This window comes from Octodon degus, unplaced genomic scaffold, assembly GCF_000260255.1.
Source record: "Octodon degus isolate 3935 unplaced genomic scaffold, OctDeg1.0 scaffold00092, whole genome shotgun sequence".
Classification (NCBI taxonomy): domain Eukaryota; kingdom Metazoa; phylum Chordata; class Mammalia; order Rodentia; family Octodontidae; genus Octodon; species Octodon degus.
Genome location: NW_004524668.1, coordinates 1,565,625 through 1,582,324, shown reverse-complemented (window position 1 = coordinate 1,582,324; position 16,700 = coordinate 1,565,625). Strand labels below are relative to the sequence as shown.

Sequence of the window (16,700 nt, the reverse complement as noted above, 5' to 3'; positions counted from 1 at the left end):
ACCACATGCCAGCCAGCCCCGCCCCCTGGTGGGCTGAGCTGGCCACACACACAAAATAAATAAATGAATGAATGAATGAATAAATAAATAAATCTTAAAAAAAAAAAAAAGGGAAAGGGAGGTTGTTGGAAAAAAAAAAAAAGATAGGCCCTCACAATGCAGCTCTGACTGACCTTGAACTCGCTATGTATCCCATACTGACCTTGAACTCAACAGTGAGCCTCCTGCTTCAGTCTCCCAAGAGTTAGAATTGTAGACATGTACCATCACACCTGGCTTTTGTTGATTTTCATTTTATTTTATTTCATTTGCGGTACTGTGGATTGAACTCAGGACCCTGCGCTTGCCAGGCAAGCACTTATGCTACTGAGCTATCATTTTAAAAATAATTTGGGGGTTATATCTAACCCAGATTTATACTGGAAATCATTTTACTAGAAATGTTAGTAGGAGCAATTCAGTGGATAGCACCTTGTCTACAATTCTTAGTCATGGTGAATTTTACATAACAGGGGGCCTGCCCCTTAGCTCAGTTCTTTAAGTGGCTGCTTCCCCAAAGCAGTCAAGCTCAGGTTGCTGTGGTTCGATCCCCACAACTCAAACCAGCCAAACCTGCCCTGAAGGCATTCGCGGAGCAAAAAAAAAATTACATAACTGCCTTAACAAATATCTGGAGGAATGTCATCAAATGGCTATAAAATGTGGGCAGAATCAGATGTTCCCTTCGTATTTCTCGGCTCACTATCACCGCCTTATTTTGCCCCCATTTCTCTAGGAACCAGGCACTCCTGGTGAATTGTAGGCGGGGTGGTGCAATTAAACACTTCGTTTTTAAAAGGAAAATTCTTTTACTGACTTGACCAGATTTTTGTCTTTATAGCTATCTCATTGTTGGGACAAACTTATACACTCTTCTGAATAGGAGGAAATAAGTAAGTGAATAACACAGGGAACATTATGATGCAAAGGTAAATCTTCATTTTAGCATGGTAGATTTTGGTTTGATGTTTTCATCAGTTTTTCTTTTTCTTTTTTGGTTTTTTGTTTTTGTTTTTGGTTTTGGTTTTTTTTTGTTTTTTGTTTTTTTGTGTTTTTGTTTTTTTGGTATTTTAGGGAAGGTTTTAGGGTGATCTGCCTGTTTACAGCCTCCTAAGAGCTGGGATTACAGGAGCACCGTCACCACGCCCAGTCTCAATCACTGTCTCAGTGTGCCCTGGGGGTGGGCTGGCACTGCAGACCTGGAGATCAAACCCCAAGGGCCCTTGCACCTACTTGCAGGTGCTTTAATCCACTGAGCTATTTGGTTGGTTTGTTTGTTTGTTTTGTTGGGTTTTTTGTTTGTTTATTTTTTTCTTTTTGAGGAACTGTGGATTGAACACAGGCCCATGCACTTGCCAGGCAAGAGCTTATTCTATCTACTAAGTTATCTCCTTGGCCCCCCACTGAGCCATTTGGCTGGTCCTTTTGTTTTTGTTTTTGAGACAAGTTCTCCCCGTGATGTAGTTCAGGCTGGCAGTTCAGCTCCCTTCCTAGCCCAGGCTGGCCTCAAACTTGCACCAATGCTCCTGCCTCAGCCTCCCACGTGCTGGGATTCTGGGCCGTTCTGTGGCACCATTACAGAATGGCTGGCTAATTGTATTTCTCAAAAATAGTGTGTATGTGGAGGGAGGGAGAGGGCCATAAACCCAAAGAAAATAAACCATAAAAATAAACCAGGAAAGGGCTTATCTCCTCACTTACATTTACTTGGCAGCCAGGTGTTAGTTTTCATCATACGCTTAGCTAATCAATAACCCCATCAAGAGGACTGGAGGGTTAGTACTTCCTTTTTCTTTAATAGGTTTGAGTTTGTGCCAGTGTGACTGTATTCTGCTTGTTTGATATTTCTAGCCAGTTTCTCTTAATACTTATATTTGCTGTTTATTCGAACATGAGCCGTTTTCAAAATCTAACCGAGTGTTCCGAACGTGTGGCTTAGGTCCGTGTGTCTGAGCTCAGTGAATGTTCATGCAGTGACACTGTGACTAGGACTGGCTGAGCCACGCAGAGCGGCTTGGGGGACACGGGCCCGCGTGTGTCACCGCAGCACATTGGATTTGATGTCTTTCTCACGATGGGGTGGACTAAGACGTCTCTGCTGGATCTTCTGGTCTTGTTTTTTTTTTTTTTAATCAGGGATGCTGCATCTACCGAGTCGCTGGCCCAGAGAAACACCTGTTAGATGTTTGTTAAACGACTGGATTCTGGGTAATGATTGCTGAGGATTATCAGCAAGTATCTGGATTACGAGTGCTGTAACTGAGAAACAGAACTGAGAGCAGAGGCAGGTTAAGTACTAAGCTAAAGAGCTTACCTGAAATTCAGAAGCCTGATACACTGCCCACATTCTTTTGTAGTCTGTGTAGTCATACAGACTGTTAGAATTTTTTCTGTCAGGTATTTGATTCTACACCCTACAGTTAAAGAATAGAAAGTATAAAGTATGAAAAGCAAACAATAGCTGAAAGTGAACCAAATGAGCTGATATTCTGTTTTTCAACCACTGGGTGCTCTGCCACAGCCATCCACCCAGAAGGAAAATCCTTTGAGGAAAGTGATTTATTTTTAATCTGGGAATTTGAAAAGATATTCAAAGGAAGACACTTTGTATTATAGTGAACTGTGTTTTTAAAGAGCTTGGAACATCTAAGGCTCCAGTAAGTCTGTTTCTTTAATTGAATTTATAATGCTCTTCTGGCCAGGAATTAGTAAGATTTAGTTAGCTTCACGGCCAGCTTAAATAGTAGAGAAGCACAAAAGTTTAGCGCTAACAGAAATCCTAGTTGAGTCTCTGTTCCTCAGTAGTCTCACCCACATGCCTTAGAATTCATTTTCACTTACACAGTGCAACTATAAAATGTTGCAAAAGGAGCAGAAGAAGATACAAATGAATGGAAAGATGTCCCTTGTGCAGGGTCTGGAACACTTGATGTAGTTCTCTCTGGGGGGGGGGGGGATATTTGCTCCAGGATTCCAAGCTCTGCAGGTGTTCAAGTCTCCTATACAAAGTGGTTTAGTATTTGGATAAAACCTGTGCACATCCTCCCATATACTTTTGTCTCTCAAGAACTTCCACGGCTGGTGAGATGGCTCAGTGGTCTAAAGCACCTACTTAGAACAAGCTTAGCAAACACAGGGACCACAGTTCAATCCCCCAGCACCACATGCCAGCCAGCCCTGCCCCCTGGTGGGCTGAGCTGGCCACACACAGAAAGAAAGAAAGAAAGAAAGAAAGAAAGAAAGAAAGAAAGAAAGAAAGAAAGAAAGAACTTCCAGCGCCTGCTGAAGTGTGAGCCCAGCCTGGCATAGTGGCACATGCTTGTCATCTCACCACTCCGTGAGTCTCAGGCACAAGGATTACAAATTCAAGGCCAGCTTGGGCAATTTAGCAAGACCCTATCTCAACATTAAAAAAATAAAGCCAGCGTAGTAGCACATGCCTTTAATCCCAGCACTCAGGTGTCGTACTGACATAACTAGTATAAACCTAACTACATTTTTAATCCAGGGTTGGTGGATTCTGTGGATTGATTCCTAAGCTATGGAATATGGAACCTCCTCAGAGCCTAGCTACAAACCTGGCTTCACAATAAATGTGTGCTTGAAAAGGGACCAGGAGGATAGTGTATAAAGCTAGTATCAGTGATCATGGCTTTTCTATTTTATTTCCTCATCTGGTTTATATACTATTTTATAAGCTATATGGATCATAATAGGATAGCAGAACATGTCTCTCATGTATGTCTGTGTGTATAAAAGATACTGGGAGTACTTACCAGAATGTTTTTACTGGCTCAGATGTATAAAGAGTATTTTATTTACTCTGGTCTTGTTGAGCCAGGGTCTTGTGATGTAGGTCAGGCTAGCCTTGAAATCGCTGTGCAGCCCCGGCTGGTCTCAGTCCTTCTGCCTCAGCCTCCCGAGTATGGGATTACTGGCATGCACCACCCCCCAGGAGAGTAGCTTGCCAACAGTGGTGGTTGGCTCAGTTACTCTTCTCTCGTTGCTGGGACAAATACCCGACACCCAAAAAGAAGAAAGGAAAGGTTTACTTAGCTCACGGTTACTAGAGGTTTCAGTCCATACTCAGCTGGCTCCAAGATAGAGTGACACATGGCAGAGGGCAGCAGTTCATGACAGCAGAAAACAGCAAAACAGCAAGAGGAAATGGAAAGAGTAAGCGGCAAAGATGGCTCCAGAGAGCAAATCTGCCTGCCTTACGGTCCATTAGGCTGCCAGGCTGAGTAGCCCTCACACCCGTAACCTCAATAGATCATGAGTTAGTCACAAACTCTAGAAGTCTTCCCCATGACTTACATGAGGCTTTGAGGGAGGACAACTAGACGCAAACCATAACAGGTGGCTACCCTAACCCTCCGATACTTCAGTATGTGCTTCCTTCCTTTATTTATTTATTTTTATGTACTTGTTACAGGGTCTCACTACGCAACTCAGATTCATAGTGATCTTCCTGTTTTCAAGCCTCCCCAGCACTGGGATTACAGGTGTGCACCACCACACCTGGACTCGGTTGCTGGCTCAGCACTTCTGAGGGCTAGGCCGGCACAGCATGCTGTACCAGAGATCAAACCCTGTCCCTGCATGCTTGCCTTAGCAGGCACTTAGTCCACTGAACTATCTCGTCATCCCTGTGCTTCTTTTATTTTTATTTATTTATTTATTTATTGCGGAACTGGGGATTGAACTCAGGCCCTTGCACTTGCCAGGGAAGCGCTTATTCTACTGAGCCATCTCCCCAGTCCCCCCCCCCTTTTTTTTAAAACATTTATTTATGTGTGTGTGTGTGTGTGTGTGTGTGGCCAGCTCAGCCCACCAGGGGGCGGGGCTGGCTGGCATGTGGTACTGGGGGATCTAACCACAGTCCCTATGCTTTGCCAAGCTTGTTCCAAGTAGGTGCTTTAGACCACTGAGCCATCTCACCAGCCCCCTGTGCTTTTAAACAAGGACAATTCTAGGAGACAAAGCAGAAGGCAGGGACTGACTTAGACACATTACTCTCGTGTAATCCTCATGACCTAGTTGAGATTTGCTGATTGTCCCAGTAATGTTCTTTATGACAAAAATACCGAGCCGTCACGAAACGTTGAACTTAGCTGCTGGGCCTCTTGGTGCTGAAGGAATTCCTAGTGGACACTCCGCTGGGTGGCAGGGGCTGCAGCATGGTGTGGGACTCCAGCCAGTGTGGGAATTCCTAGTCTCCTCCTCCTCTCTCGCTGTCCACACTCTGACCCTGACTGGCTAAGGATTTTATAGTAGGGCTTTCAGTGCAGGTCTGTCTGCCATCTCCCCGGGACTAGATTCAGGTTGTCCATCTTTGGCAGGGACATCACAGAAGCCATGCTTTTCTTGTCATGCGGTGTCAGCTGGAGTGATCCCCAGTTGTCCCAGTTCACTTAAGTGCTTAATGAAGGTGGTATCTGCCAGTCTTCTCAAACATCAAATTATTCTTTTTACTTGACAAATATTTGGTGAGAGGCGCTTTGAAACTGCAAATACCACGTGCCCCCATCACACCCTCAGTGTTATTTACTTAGGCAGTCAGGCTCACAGGTCCCTGTGGCACTCATCTCCAGAACCTGAAGCGTCCACCCGTGTCCTAGATTTGGCCACTGCCTGCCCCTGCGCAGGGTGGCATCTGTATCTTTTTGACACACGCCTGTCATTCGTTAGGTGCTTTGCTTTGCAGTACAGCGGGACACTGCAGGATCATCATGTATTTTCCCTGCCCTGTCCTTGGGGTCCCCCAATTCTCCAGGGTCCTCCCTCTTTTCAGTGGCGTATGGAGAAACACAGACAGGGGAGATGGAGGAACAGTGACTAGTCAGCATGCTAGGCCTTTCCTGCTCAGCTAGGAAATACAGATACAGGCGTGTGCTGCTACATGAGTACCTGGGCTGTGGCTCGAATTCCTTTCTAGCTTCTCCACTCTCTGCCCCTGGCTTCTAGGGTCTCACCAATCACTCTCCCGGATGTAACCCTACAAACCCCTTCCCACATGCTGGGTGACCTCCCACAGACACCCCTCTTCCACCTGCCTGGGAGTCCTCCTCACATCTTCCTGCACACCCTCTCCCTCTGCCCGGGCTCTGACCACGGCCCCCTGGTCCTTGGGGGACACCCTCCTTCCTCCTGCGTAGGGCTGCCCTTGGGGCGCGCTGTGCTCACCCTGCTGGGCTCCAGCACCCCACACCAGGCTGTGCTCCATGAGGCTGCCTCCGCATCCCGGCTAGAGTCCCTCAACAGGCTGCAGCCCCCGCCGCCCAGCGGAGTGTCCACACCTCACCCGCGCAGCCCATTTTCAAATAACACCTCCGGCCTGGATGTTCAGGAAGAGAAAAATGAGCCTCGTTTTTCAAAAACAATGCACTTAGGTTCCTTCCCATGGTTGTTTCCAACATGTTTCAAGCTTCCACGCTTTGGAAGGGTGGATTTCTAACTTTAAAGCGTATCTCCATCCTCACTGTCCTTAGAGAAGCGACAGCCGGCGGGCGTTCCCCACCCCTAGGCCAGGGCCTGGGCACCTGGGGTGAGTGTAGCGGAGTGATTGAGGCAGGCACGCATCGGAGCTCAGAGGACAGAACAGAGCCTGGAGTCCTGTCAGCCGCCCAGCCCCCAGCAAGCCCCGGCAGGAAGCGTGGGCGTTGTTGTTCTTTCATCTCTGTGTGTAACTGACTTGAATGAAAAAGAATCCTGCCTGCTGCTCCGCATTTTCCTTACCTATTTTGATAACCTTGTATTAGCCACTTTGCCTTGTTTTAGATGGCTTTTCGTGTCTCTGTGCTAGCGTGGCACCGTGAAAAATAGGCGCAGCAAAGCACTTCCGAGGCCATCGTGTAACATTTGATTTTTTTTTTTTTTTGAGACGGGGCCTGTATAGCCATGAATGTGAGGTAATCCTCCTGCCTCAGCCTCCTGAGTGCTAGGGTTTCAGCGGTTGCCACCTCGCCCAGCAGGTTGAATTTTATCAGCTGCTGGTTTTCTTTGTTTTGTTTTTAATCTGTACATCTCATGAGAGTCTCATTTTTTCTGCTGATTTTGGGATGCTAAAGCAATCTGGTACTGCTGGAGGAAGCCCGGCTTGGGCGTCATGAGAGAGCCTTCTCCACTACACCGTGTCAGATTATGATCGTTGGGTCGGAATCTTGCAGCGCTGTGTGCTCAGGAGAAAGCAGCCTGTGCGTTTCCTCAGCCTTTCTGTGCTTCAGGGTCAAGGAGACTTGTGGCTTCCGGAGTGACCCAGTAACCGAGCCTTAAAGAAATGGTGCGAGATGGATGTTATTTATTCCATTTGTCTTTTCTGCGTATCCTAATGGTAATTCCAATATCAGTAATCCACAGCTCTATTTCTGTTACATGGGGTTTCCTGTTTTTCTGCCATAAACATTTGATTTTAAATAAATTTTTGAAAATGACTTTTGGTGGGGAGCGGGGACAGGTCTTGCTGTGTAGTTCAGGCTGGTCCTGAACTCAGTATGTAGCCCAAGCTGGCCTTGAACTCAAGGCATCCTCCTGCCTCAGCTTCCTGAGTGCTGGGATTACAGGTGTGCACCGCCACACTTGGCTCAAGATTATAAGCAAAAGGCAAAGCCATGGAAGTGAGTCAGTGTATTTTTTTTTCACTATGTAGAATTTGACTTCAGCTACAGTTAAGCAGAGCAAAACAACAACAACAAAAAAACAACAACAAAAAAAAAACTAGAAACAAAACTCAAACCCTGATGCGCCCTCCTCAGTTCAGTGCAGAGTAAGAGGTTGTTAGTGTCATCCAACTGAGGCCGTGTCCCCCACCTCAGAGTCCTCAGTGGTGCCACTGCCGCCCCGTGACCCCTGCATCTGAGACCCCTGGGGCGTGGCTCCGAGGGCAACTCAGCACTCGGATGTTGCATGGGGCAGATTCTAGGTTTGCACCCGAAACCTCCTCCGCAGCACCGCTCTCTCATTCTCATTGTGTCATCTCTGCGCTTTCCCACCTTCCAACGATCCGCAGTGAACAGAAGGGGTGGCGACTTGCCGTGGCTGTTGACCTGCAAGTACGCTGTGTGGAGAGCTGTATCACCTACGCTGCGTCTGGTGATGGCAGTGTTCGTGCTGCCCGGATGTACACTGTTCTGAGAGCCCTCGGGATCCACTGGTTAGCATCCCAGAGACCCTGCGGAGCGGGCACTTGTATTATTCTGATCTAAGGGAAAGAAGTAGCCCAAGGTCACGCAAGTGTAAGGTAGAGCCAGGATGTTCAGCAGACCTGCACAGGAGAGCGCCAGGCCTCTGCTTCGTATTAGATGCAGTTAGAGAAACTATACCCCTTCTTGAAGTCAGCAGCCGGGCTGTGGAGTCCTCCTGAGGGCCCTTTCATGGTCTTGTCCTAGGTGCAGAGAGAAGCATTTTGTCCCTGCCTATGGCCAGTGAGCAGAGAACAGCTCGCCCACAGGCATGGGTTCAGCCTGGTCTATGCCCACAGGAGCCAGTGCCCAGTCACCGCCGTCACGCCAGAGTCTCTGTGTCGATGGCATTGGCACAGCATCTGCAGGCATTGCACCCATCATGCACTGGGAACACATGGCCAACCGGGAGGAGACACCCGGCCAGGTGGGAGAGGGCAGCAGAACCCTTACTGCTTAACCCTTTCAGCTTCGTGGGTGGGGAAGGCGAGAAAGGGAGTGAAGAGTCCAGTGGATGCCCCAGCGAGCAGTAGTTGGTTTCCTCCTCCTGCTGGCACAGATCTGCCAGGAGACAGACCTCACAGTGAACCCTGAGTGTGCGGAACAGCAGTCTAGACAACTGAAACTGTTTGTTTGGTCCAGAGCAATTTGCATGGTTTGCAGGCGGAAAATTCACCGGTGCACTTTTGATGTCTTAGATCAAAATGATATGTCTGAGCCCCAGTGTCTGGACAGATCTGCAGGCCTGAGGTGGTCATGGGCTGCCTGGTGCTCAGGGCAGGAGAAGTACCTCCCTGAAATCTGACTGCCTCCTTGAGGGGCCCCACAGCACCAAAGGCCACAGGGGCAGCGAGAGGGCACAGTGAGCAGGCGACCGCTGGCCTTCACCTCTGCCCTGTACTCTCCGGCTTTGTTCCGTCTGCTGTCTCCTCATAGACCTGCACAGTCTGTCCCTAGGCCTTGTCTGTTCCTGTCAGTTGTGCATAACCAAACAACTTTACTTTTTAATTTTTGGTGGTACCAGGGATCGAACTCAGGACCTTGCACTTGCCAGGCAAGCACTTACTCCACTGAGCTATCTCCCCAGCCCCCTAAAGTGAAGACCCCTCAAATATGGTTCCACTGGGGCTTGAACCGAGGACCTTCTGCATGTAAAGCAGATGTGATAACCACTACACTATGGAACCTCTGTCCAAACAGCTTTAAAGAACCAAATAATCTTTAGGTTTAGAAATAAGCAAACAACCAGCCAGTGCTGTGAAAAGCTGGGGCTTTGCTTGCTTAGTGTGTGCAGGCCCATGGTTTTGACCTTTAGCACTGCAGGGGTAAAAATACTGTTTTAGTTTTTAATGAGTGACATGATTTGAGCAGCACTGAGCGCAGTACCTCCATACCTTGAAAACTGCATGCGCCTACGGATGTGTATGTACAGGCCTCCTCTAGCAGAGACTGACCTGTAGGCAGGCGTGGTGGCACACACCAGTAATCCCAGCCTCCTCGGAGCTTGAGGCAGGAAGATTGTGAGTTCAAGGTCAGCCTGGCAACATAGCAAAATCCTATCCCTCCCCTCAAAAAAGAAAAAAAGATAGAGGAGAGGCTCAGTGATCAAATGTTTGCCTAACACATGTGAAGCTCCAGGTTTAATCCCTAGCACAGAACAAAAAAGGTTTTAACTCTCTCCTATGTCCTGCTCCCCTCTACTGCTATTGAATGTCAGCCCCAGAATTTTATTAGTGCTCAGCTGGTAGAGTTTCACTCACCAAGCTTAGCTGTACGTGTGTTTTTTTGTTTTTTTGGTCTGGTCAGTACAGTTCTTTCCTTCGATTTTAGTTGCAATGGTATGAAGAACCAAAAGCAAGCTATCATAAAATACCCTAGGCTGGATAATTTATAAACAACAGAAATTCACTGCTCACTGTTCCAGAGGCTGCAAGCCCAGGATCAAGGCTCTAGCAGGTTTTGTGTCTGAGGAGAGCCTGTTTCTCACGGATGGCGCTTTCTCTGTGTCCCCACTAGATAGAAAGGCAACAGGACAAGAAAGCTGCCTCAGGCCCCTTTTCTGTGGATATAGTCCCCATTCCTGATGGCACCCAGGCCTGCCTAGTCTCCTCCCAGAAGTTCCATTTCCACAGGCCAGTAATCCCAGCACTTGGGAGGCTGAGGCAGGAAGATTGTTGCAAGTTTGAGACCAGCCTGGGCTACAATGTGAGCTCAAGGCCAGCCTGAACTGCATCGCAAGACCCTGTCTCAAAAAGACAAAAAAAAAAGAAAGAAAGAAAGAAAAGAAAAGTTCCACCTCTTGCTGCCAACACAATGTGGAATTAGATTTTGACAAGAATTCAGACTGACAGACATTTGCCCGTCTTCAGGCAGAAATGGAAGTGTTGCCTATCAGCAAATCTGTAGTCTCTGCAAGCTACAGAAAGATGTCAAACATGAAAATAGCTTGCCTTAGAATACCAGAGATAACATCCCTGCTGAATTGAATCAAAGTGTCCCCCTCAAATTGTTCTTCAGTGCACAGAGGGGTGGGCTCCTGAACTCTTTTTCAGACCACAACAAAAAGGGATAAGAGTGCCATTTCTGAACTCTGCTCCTCCATGAACAGGGTGGCTCTTGCTGCCTTTGCTTTGAAAGAGGGGACCAGAGAGGAGCCGAGGTCGTTTAGAAAGATGGAGAATCCCCTGCCCCACTGCATCCTGGTCTGTGTGGCTTGGAAGCCCTCCTTCCGAAAAGGCCCTTCCCACGTTGTCACTTGGGGTCTGTTCCCCAGTGGCCTCGTGCTCCTGAGTACCCCAGAGTGTCGCTGGTTACACGCTGTTCTTGGGTGTCTTAGGCGCGGGGTGTTTGTTGTCCAGCTCAGGCTCTTTTGCAGAGTAGGTGACCTCAGCACCTGCAAGCAGCTTCCGCTCTGTAAAATCCATTCCTATTATTGAAAGAGCCTTGGGCTAGCTCTCAGAGGCAGCATTCTGCGTGTTATGCCTGCCACCGTCCCACTTCCAGAAAGCAGTACAGAGCGTGAAACGGAGAACCGTGAGCTGATCTGGAGGCCCCCATCATCTTACCTGCAGTAACCGTGCAGCCGTCTCCCTGTAACTGGACGGTGTGAACTCTGTACCAATGGAGAGAATTTAGAAACTTAGAAAAGTGAGTTATTGCTGAAATAGTTCTAAAGAGAAATAATTGTAGTTTGGTTTTTGAGTGAACTACAAACAGGTACATGTGGTAACATTTACCCCAGGGCATTTCCTGAGCATTTCCTTAGACACTGCACCTACTTCCTGTCTGCAGTCTCTCCACATTCCCTGTGTTCCTGCCTGCTTGGCGGAGGCCATCTCAGGAGAAGCTGCCAGCTGAGGCCCCTTGCTTGTATCCTCAAGTAATACAGGTGGATGGTCCCAAGCCCCAAACTGTGAAATCCAGAATGCTTCAATTTTTTTGAGCATTGCTTTGATAGTGAAGACATTTTTGGGTTTTGTTTTCTTTTGGTGGAACCGGGGATTGAACTCAGACCCTTGTGCTTGCCAGGGAAGTGCTTATTCCACTGAGCCATCTCCCCAGCCTGTTTTGTTTTGAGACAGGGTCTTGCTCTGCAGTGTAGGCTGGTCTTGAACTCACTTATATTGCCCAGGCCCTGTCCTTCGCCCTGTCCTTCGCCCTCAGCCTCCCAAGTGCTGGAAGTAAAGGTGTGTGCCACCATGCCCAGCAAGTGGTGAATAAATTTTAAGTCTCAGAACATTTCCGATTTTGGATTTTTAAGGGCCAGCGAGATAGCTCGGCAGACTAAGTGCCTGCTTAGGCAAGCGTAGGGACCGGGATTCAATCCCCAGCGCCACAAGCCACACCGGCCCCACACCCGAGTATGCTGAGCCACAGAGACTGGGCAATGGTGGCACACACCTGTATTTCCAGCTGAGGAGTCTAAAAACAAGAGGACCACTAAAGCGTCCGAGCTGCATAGTGAGACCCTGTACCAAATACATAAATTAAAAAAAAAGAAGAATATATGCAGTGTATTATTTGTTGAAAAAATAAAAAAAAAAAAAAAAAAAAGATTTTGGATTTTTGGATTAGAGATGCATTGAACTGGCACATTCCACATAAATATTCCAAAATCCAAAAATCTCTTGAGATCTGAAATGTTTTTGGCCCCAAGCATTTCTGACAAGGGCTGATCAACTTGTAATACTTTTACCTCTGATTTTTTTCATGCGTATATCACCTTACAGTTCATATGTTGCATGAACCATATTTATGCTTCATCCAAAAGAAAAATGCATATGAAAGATAGAGGGAACCAAACACTTAGAAAAAACTTACTGATCAATTCACATATGGCTTCATTTTTCTTAAATTCTTTTTTCTTTTACCCCACCCCCATTGTAGTTACCTTTCTCATTGCCAAGGCAGAATACCCAACACCCAAAGTTAAGGGGGACTAACTCTCATTTAGTCCACAGTTTGTAGAGGTTTCAGTCTATAATCAGCTGGCCCCAAGGCAGGGTGGCGCTTGGCAGAAGGCAACAGTTCATGGTAGCAGAAGACAACAAAAGCAACCAGAGAGGGAGAGAGAGGATGAGGGGACAAGCTGTTTCTGTCCCCTCCATTGGATGCAGGCTCCCTGCCCTAGGGCGGATATGGCACTCAGACCCTTAATCCCAGCATTGGACTTTGAATCAACCACGAGCTGTAGATTGAAGCCCCCTCTGAAAAGCCTCCCACCCCCGTAACCAAATGAGGCACAAGAGAACGTCCAGACATAAACCATGACACCCACCCCAGCTTACTTGTGCTTGTCTTGGGAGTTGAACTTGGCATCAGGCATGCAAAGCACGCACTAGACCCTCACAGTGGGTTGGGTTGGGTTTTTTGTTTGGGTTGGTTTGGATTTTTTATGTGTGGTGCTAGAAACAGAACCGCAGGGCGACAGCCCCAGCCCTCTTTCACGAAAGGGTCTAAGTTGCAAGACTAACTACATTGGGTGAACTCGCTGTCCTGCCTCTGCCTCCCAGAATACTGGGATTCCGTGCATGTACCACTACATATGGTCAGTTTTGTGTAATTCTTCCAATCAATTCTGTTTAAAGACTTTTTTTTTTTTTCCCTTCGGAACCGGGGATTGAACTCAGGCCCTTGTGCTTGCCAGGCAAGCACTTATTCTACTGAGCCATCTCCCCGGCAGTTTTGTGTAATTCTTAATCATGTTTAGATTAAGATTCTGAGGTTTAGAAGACTGATGACTGCATTAGCCATTGCTGTGACCTGCACGCCACATTCCTTTACATTGTATTTCTGGAATGAGAAAAAAAATTGTGTGGAAGAGACATTGGGTAAAAGTTACAATTATCAGGTAGCTGTTTAGTTTGAAAGATAGTTCATGCTGTTGCTACCTTGAAAAATTCATGTCTGTGTGGCATTAAGACTAGATACAGCAGGACCAGCGAGAGAGTTCAGCGGACTTAAGCACCTGGTTTGGCAAGCACAGGAACCAGGGCTCGATTCCCAGTCCTGAGTGCTATGCTGGCCTTGTCCCCAGGGCATGCTGAGCCGGCAACAGAGTCCGGGCGTGGTGGCCCACACCTGTAATCTCAGCCCTGTTGAGACTGGAAACAGGAGGATCACCACGAGGCCAAGCTGCATAGTGAGACCCTGTACCAAATACACAAATGGAAAAAAAGAAAGAATAGATATACCACCTACCTGGCAAGCACAAGGTCCTGAGTTCAATCCCTGGTAACAAAAACAAACAAACAAAAGATACATACCTGGGCATGCTGGTCTACGCCTGTGATCCCAGCACTCAGGAGGCTGAGGCAGAAGGATTGCTGTGAGTTCAAGGCTATATAGTGAGAGTCTGTCTGAAAAAAACTACACACAGGGCTGGTGAGATGGCTCAGTGGTCTAAAGCACCTACTTAGAACAAGCTTAGCAAAGCACCGGGACCGCGGTTCAATCCCCCAGCACCACATGCCAGCCAGCCCGCCCCCTGGTGGGCTGAGCTGGCCACACACACACACACACAAATAAATAAAATTTAAAAAAAAAAAGCTACACACACACAAAAAGAAAGAATAGATACATGATCCTTTAGCCCTAAGCAAGGAAAATAGTGTAATGTGCAGAGTTACAAAATGCTAATCTTTCATAAGCCATGCTTAATTCACTTGTGTTTAATTTCCATCTCCACTGGGCTCAGTGTTGATGGTTCTTAATTATTTCACATGGGAATTTTAATATTTGCATCATATCGAAAACGGGTTTTTAAAAAGCTCCTACCAAAAGTTCAATGCAAAATGTCAGCTAGTTTAAAAAATAGTAAATCTTTGAAATGGATACTGTAGACCCTGTACTAAGTACTTAAAATAAAATAAATAGTGAACATGTAAATATATTAAATACTATTAGTTATTACTTCTAGGTGCATTTCATAATTGTCTCAGTATCCATTAGTTAATGTTTTATCCAATTGTAGATATATTACAAAATACTGGGTAAATAAACTGAGTGAAGTTAATTAGTGATGAGCAGCCGGCAAGATAGCTCAGTGGTCTAAAGCGCCTGCTTTGGCAAGCGGCAGGGACTGCGGCTTGATCCCTGGCACCGCCTGCGGCACCAGCCCCGCCCCCAGGGTGGGCTGAGCCAGCCACACAAAAATAAAAAAAAATTTAGACTGGGGGTGGTGGCCTACCCCTGTAATCCCCAGCGGATTACAGGGAGGCTGAAGACAGGAAGATCACTTTGAGTCCAATCTGTATAGTAAGACCCTGTAGACCCTGTACTAAACAGATTAAAAAAAGAAAAAAAAAAGTGGTGGGTATGTAGTGTGTAGTTCAATATTGAAAATCTTTATACAAGCCAAACAAGCAAAAACTACTAATATAGGTTCCCTTTTTCATACTGCAATAAAAGGGGTATTTTCAAATTTATTGAGAAATTTCTTCAGTATCTTTCATTACATTTCCTTTATTAAACTGCTGTGTCAAGTGGTAAAGAAAATTTAATATTACCATGCTTGGGATAACTGAAGTTTTTCATTATCCTAGTTCATTAATAAATGGGAAAAAAGAATTTGTTTTTTATTTTTTTTGAGACAGAGCCTTGCTATGCAGTTCAGGCTTTCCTTGAACTCACTTTGTAGCCCAGGCTGGTCTTGAACTCCTAACGATCCTCCTGTCTCAGCCTCCCAGGTGCTGGGATTACAGGCATGTGCCACAACGCCCAGCCAAGTACAATTTTTTTCCTCCATCTCATAGAATGACTCAAATGTTGCTCTCTGTCTTTCCTGCTCTATTCAGTCTCAAAACACCTACTGAGAGTTTGTGTTTGTGTGTACTTGGAACTACTTTCTCCCAGTATGACTCTGAGCATAAACTTGTTGCTGTTTTGCCTTTGTAATAAAAGAACTGTGGTTATAGGGAGTGAGGCTTCCTTAAAGAAGTTGCTGGGGCTGCAGAGATAGCTCAGCAGACCAAGCACCTGCTTAGGCAAGTGCACAGGGATCAGGTTTGATTCCCAGCACCACATGCCACGCCCCATTCCCCCCTCCCCCACCCCCATGCTCTGAGCCACCGAGACTGGGTGTGGTGGCGCAGGGCTGTAATCAGGCTGTAATCGCAGCGCTGGGGAGGCTGAAAACAGGAGGATCACTACAACTCGGAGCTCTGCAGTGAGACCTTGTATCAAATACATAAGATTAAAAACAAAACAAAGTTGCCATGCATATATTAGCAGCTTCCACAGGAATTTCATTCAGAGGACAAAAAGAAACAGTTAAAAGGGAGACCAAAAATGAACAGCACATACAAAATCTGAAACAAGTGAGTAAGATAGTAGACATCAAACATAGCAGTACTCATAGGGGGGCCTGTCAGTTAGCTCAGTTGAGTGCCTGCTCTTGCAAACACAGTCAGGCTCTGGATACCAGGGTTCCATTCCCGGCTCCACCTGCCTTATCAGGCCCACTCTTAAGGCAGCCTGAGGGCTGGGGGCTCCATCCTCTGGCCTGCCATGCTGGCCCTGCCCCCGGGGCATGCTGGGACACTGAGGCTGGGTGTGTTGCCTGTAATCCCAGCTCTTGGGAGGCTGTAAACAGGCAGATTACTGTGAGTCCAGTCCAGTAGTGAGACCCTGAACACCCTGTAGACCCTTTCCTAAACTACAAAAAAAAAAAAAATCAGTAATCACAATGAACAAATTTGTCCAGTAAGACAGTTGTAAAACTGAACATATTTACAGATGACTATGCACATATACATAATGCCCACATTCTTTTTCACACGTATCTAAAGCATAAAGATACCTAAGGGTTAGAAGAAGTAAAAGATGGGCAATGATTTCTTTGTAATATATGTGCATGATAATGTAGCCTTAAATAGACTAAATAAGAATTACTGGGCTGGTGAGATGGCTCAGTGGTCTAAAGCACCTACTTAGAACAAGCTTAGCAAAGCACAGGGACCGCAGTTCAATCCCCAGCACCAC

At 46.7% G+C, this 16,700-nt stretch overlaps 1 protein-coding gene and 1 non-coding gene across 2 annotated transcripts in view; one reads left to right on the top strand and one right to left on the bottom strand.

Annotated features, from left to right (window-relative positions):
* Rcan3 (RCAN family member 3) overlaps nt 1–16,700 on the top strand; it is a 29,579-nt gene that overhangs the window by 3,093 nt on the left and 9,786 nt on the right. The gene's annotated exons all lie outside the window — the stretch shown is intronic.
* Trnav-uac lies at nt 9,334–9,406 on the bottom strand. Its single transcript has one exon. It is a non-coding gene; the product is annotated as a tRNA-Val (tRNA).